Genomic DNA, 5,721 nt, shown 5'->3' on the forward strand with positions numbered 1-5,721 from the left:
CACACCTCAAGCAGCTGGAGAATTAAATTAGTATTTGTGCTATTCCATATGAAGCCGTACAGATTAAGTTGCTGAATGCAGCACCTATGGATTTCTGTGTGATCAGACTGTTGAAAATAGTGCTGGGAAGCTACTATCCTCATACACTAGTTGAGTTATGGAAAGATTCTGGGATGAGTGTCGTGATTTAGGATAGTACCTATCGCAATGGAAAATACACTGCAGGGCTAATTTCAAGATACACGGTCGTCAGATAGAGCATGACTGGACATCACAATATAAATTGTAATGATGTGGAAAAACTCCAAAATCGTTTTAATAGAAGGCAACTAATCACTGTAGAAGCTGTACTTCGTGTATAAAAATTAACAGACTCAAAGAAAAGCTAATTGACTGCTGCAGATGATCATTCTAGTCAGTTAGGTAAGGGCTCGCAAACTTTGCAAGCACGGGTTTAACATTTTGAATCATTCATTCAAAATATTTTAAGTTGAAGATGATGTGGTAAAATTCATATCTTCATCACATCTCATAATTCATACATCTAAAAAGGTTTAAAGTTTACTCTAAGATCCATAAGGAGTTTTTAGGATGTTCCAAATCATACTATCCACTATTCAATTATGTTATTAGTGATGGACTTTGCTGAAGTGTTAAGCAATGAATTAGTTTCAACTTATTGATAAAGTAATCAATAATGACCATTCTGATCACATTTTTCAGTTTTTAGGAGAGGGCTGACTCTATCCAGAGTTATTACTTGCAATGCAAACTTTTATGCCTCTGCCTCAGTATCCTATGATGCTACTATCTTTTTTTCTAAGAAAGTACATTCAGAATGTATCTCAATTTCCGATTGTGGAAACAGACAGAAGAAGTACTTCTGCTCATTGGCTGTAAAAGGTACTAACCCTTTCTGTACAAATAGTTTAAAGTGTACAGAGTTACATTCAAAATTTAATTAAATTACTTTATCGCTAATGGATACAAATAAACTTGGCATCAAAACGTACTTAATAAACAAATGTTAATACTATTTAAGTTTTAAATTCTAAGTTTTATAATGGCATATTTTTTTAAATCCTCAATTTCCCCTAGTATGAGAATCGTGATATTTGTTCTCTATTCTTCTTTAATTTATTTAACACCCTTCTTTGAAGTACGGAAGGAATTTAATTTAAATTATTGTTTATAATATAGATATTACTAAGGCAAAGTCTATTTTTATAGCCTTCAATCTTATTTGCTTACAGAGTCATAAACTAGGAAATCAGACCAATTTGCCACGCCCACCCGTCACGTCCCCTCTTTCACAAATTACCAATAGTTCTCTCTGACGTTTTATTTAATATTATTCTTAACAATAGAAAAGCAAAGTTTTAATCTATCAAATGGCTAATATAGTAGGTTGTTTTCAGAATAGAGTATTGTCTATTTTGTCTTCAGTTTCAAAGTTTCTCTTGCAGTATTTAGATTGATAAGTTTTGGGAATTATTTTAAGGCTCTTATGCCATAGTTAGAAAGTCAGTTAACGTCCTTGTGACCTATAGTTTGGAATCTTTCAAATTCTGAAGAATCTACAGCCTCAAAGATCTTAATTAAGGCTATGATTTCAGGTGCCTTATTTTACACATTTATAAGTTATCCATCAAACACAGCAAAATCTGCAGTAAGTTTAATAGAGAACAGATCAAGCACAGACAGCAAAAGCTAATTTCTATGGCCATTTACTGAACTTATTTGGCTGCTGCAGCTGAAGAGAGAGTGCTGACTATATCAAAGAAAGACAGGATTAAAATGAATGATGCACTGTACTGTTAAGTCAAAAGGAGAATTCCTAGTGCGGTATCCCACAATTCTAGTAACCTACATTCTCATTATACCTTTAAGAGGAGATTAACTTCCAGTTTGTATCGACCTGTACGCTACCTCTTCATTTGGTTATGACTCACAACCAAGGGAAGAAGTAATGCAGAAACCTGGTCAGACGAATACAAACCCTCTTGAACAACTACTGTAGGGCGCTACTATGGCCTTAGATGATTATTCAAGGACGCTCAGGACTACCAAAATACTAGCTACAAGGACATTAGTTAAATGTAAAATAGATGCACTATTTTCTTATTATACCTGAATTAAGATACATTATTATCCGAATTATGATAAGGAAGAATTTTGCAGTTTTCACCTGCCACATTATAATGACAAGCAAAGTTACAACATCCAAATTCATACATGGTTCTTGTCTTGTGTACTTGGGCAACTCTAGCAGCCACACAGAAAACTAAGTTAACCAGTAAAGAAAAAGAGATGTACTTTTACACAGTGTCTGTTCCACTTAAGTTTTCATGTAGTCAGTGTTTCTTATTTGTCAATACAAGTGTTATTGTTTATTGATCATTTTAGCTCTCCTTTTGTAGTTGTGCATAATATTATTGCAGTTCGGCTAAACAAGTCTTAATAAATCTTGTGTTATTGTAACTTGTTAACTTAGCCGTTAATGTTAAGTGCATCTTACAGAAGCAATGTAAAAACAGGTATTTCAATGTGCAAAGAGGTGAATGAAGAGATGTGGTACTCTCTAAAGATAAGAACATTAGCTGTAATAACTAAAGGAACAGCATAATTGAAGGAAGATACAAGACACAAATTGGTTATAAAAACAAATAATTGTTTACTGGACAAAAAACAAATGGACTCATTTCAGTAGCACATATGTACTAGATGATACACTGTGAGGATTAACCATTATACAGAAAATACAATAAAGTTAATTCTCCCAGAGTGTTTGCACTACCCATGTCAATCTTTATCATTTCATAAGACAAGTAAGGAAGATATTACCTTCAGGCATTATCAAAGCTCTAAACAGTTAGTTTTGCTGTAGAAACTACATAGTATAAAAACCTATGCATGTTTTTGTGATTGTTAAAAAGGTGGGAACTGTGGAAGGACGTTACACCTTTTGTTGACATTCACATTAACAACTGAAGTAGATTTCATGCACATGTGCTTCTCCAGGGTGGGATATCTCAGGACTGTGTTATGATGTTTGCTCTTTTAAACTTTCGTCAGTGATATAAATTAAGAAATGGTCAGTCAGTTGCTTAAACTTGCTGATGATATTAAAGTCTTAGTTATTGCTAAGGAATATTATGTTGCTACTTTTCAAAAGGATTTTGATTATTCGACGAGTTCTGCAAATAAAAAGAATTGTAGATGGCCTTCAATTATAATAAATACAATATAATGCATATGGTGAATATTACATAATCTTTGCTAGATTTTTGTGGCTGATAGAACTTCCCTATATGCAATGAGAGAGTTGTGTTTTATATCAGTATATACTGACATATGCTATAGCAAAATCATGAATTCTTAATACTGACTTACAATAACTTTTTAGTCAAAAAGTCTTAGTTGACCAAGATTAGTATATGAATATTTATTTTGTGAAAGCCAGAGAAGAAAAACGCCCAAGTTTGATGGCTCACAGGTGGCAGTATCTTACCTAACCAAGGCTACCAACGGTAATTTTGGAAAGTAAACTGAGATAATTACAATGTAATATAAGAAAGAGTCAGAAATGACTGGTTGAAAAACTATTAGTGAATGTGACATGGTGTAATGGAGGTAAATTTATATGCAATATACATGTCTGAATAAATACATGTGTATGGTCCTATACATGTGAAAACATTACATTAAGTCATTCATGAGTGTTGAATAACATGAATGAACGAAATGCAAAATGAGCACAATTATGGATTATTAAGCCATATGCAAATACAAACAAAGGATTTGATCTGGATATTAAGACTTTGCAATATGAGGTTAACTGTGATTACTAACCTGTGTGGTATCGTTTAAAAATTATTGTTATTTTCATTAATAATCGTGAGAGAACGTGTCAATATTTAGATTGAAATGTTTGGTAGTTAGTGAATGTTCATGGAAGGATAAAACTAACGGTTAAACTCATGATTTATTCGAGGGAAATCGCAGATTTATCTGTGGTTTTTCGAGCTGTGCAAAACTATGTTTGAGAGAAAAAACAGTTTTACGTTTTGTAGTGCAGGATATTTTGATTGTTTTGAATTAATATGTTTATCTAGGTGAAATCATCAGTAGTATATGAAATTCAAAAACATTAGCTTAACTGTCATAACAAATATGAACTTGGTGTACCCACTATTTTATTTGGTTGTGATGAAATATCTTCAATCCTTCCATTTGAAATATTTAGAAAATCACAATTTTCTGGATAATTTTTTAATATTATTTCAGTAATAGGGGGAAGCACAGAGTAGCACCCAAGTGGTGAAACTTTATATATTGTACCATTGCTGATACCAAACTTGTAACTAAAAGAAGGTCCTGAGGAAAGACAATGCAACTTTGGTGAATCTAATAGTTAAAACTGAAGACTACTTTTCTTCTATTCTTGCTCAGCATATATGTGTATAATCCGGTTATATAGTGTGTGTGCTTTCCATTGCCACAGGAATGGCTAAAGAAGATGTTGTCAAGTTCAGACTCAAAGGGGCCTGTGAACCGAGCAGTTTTCAGATGACAGGGATATGCATTCTATATTCTATAGGAGAGTAGAGCATGCACATGTGAACCCGATAGAATTGTCAATTGATCAAGGTAGTCTTAACATTACTCAGTTTCTAAAGGTAGTTTTTAGAAGTGAGTAATGGTTGTAACCAAATGTATGTTGCTTTCAACCTATACACCTGGCTGACATTTTGATCAATTATGATTCACCAAGCTTGTATTTTCAATGTCTACTTTCACGACGAGAGCTCAAGTTATGGATGCATCTTAAAATTGTTCTCCAACTAGCTAGTGGTGTTCCTTTCACTCGTGTGCCAAAGTTTCATCTTGTTTCCATGGAAAGTTTCATCCTGAAAGAGGAAGATCAGACCCTAGAATTTCCCAGCAACTACAAGAAAAAAAACAAACAGGGTGTTCAGCCTCTTCAGTGTGGTAACAATGTGATGACTTCGTTTAAAGCAAATATGCCTGCCACACAAGTCATACACAATGAGTACACCTAGTGTGCTGTTTTCCTTTTTCTTTAGTTATTATTATTCCTGTTTATTGCTAGTCGTACTGTGATAAAAAAAGCAAGTTATAAGAAAAAGAGATATTATCCTTCCTCATCAGATGACTCAAAAAATAGTGAGCACCTAAGGGAGATTACTGCTATTTACTGATAGCATAATGGTTATTACTATGTGATTTTGGGTATGAAGTGTCATATGTGAAAGACATCCCCTTTCACCATCGATGATTTCAAGTTACATATCTTTTTTATATTTTATATCTTTGAATTTTTAATGGTCTGTATTGAAGAGTTTCTTCTTCTTTTTTGTAAGTTTGTTTTGTTTTTGTAGTTAAGCACAAAACTACACAATGGGCTATCTGTGCTGTGCCCACGTCGGGTATCGAAATCCGGTTTCTAGCGTTATAAGTCCGTAGACTGTATTGTATTGCAAGTATCTTAATTATTATTAAAGTATTTGACAAATCATGTCTGTGGCAACTAGTATATATTTTTGTTTGTTTGTTTTTTGAATTTCGCGCAAAGCTACACGAGGACTATCTGCGCTAGCTGTCCCTAATTTAACAGTGTAATACAAAAGCGAAGGCAGCTAGTCATCACCACCTACCGCCAACTCTTGGGCTACTCTTTTATCAACGAATAGTGGGACT

Source organism: Limulus polyphemus, unplaced genomic scaffold (assembly GCF_000517525.1).
Source record: "Limulus polyphemus unplaced genomic scaffold, Limulus_polyphemus-2.1.2 Scaffold139, whole genome shotgun sequence".
Classification (NCBI taxonomy): domain Eukaryota; kingdom Metazoa; phylum Arthropoda; class Merostomata; order Xiphosura; family Limulidae; genus Limulus; species Limulus polyphemus.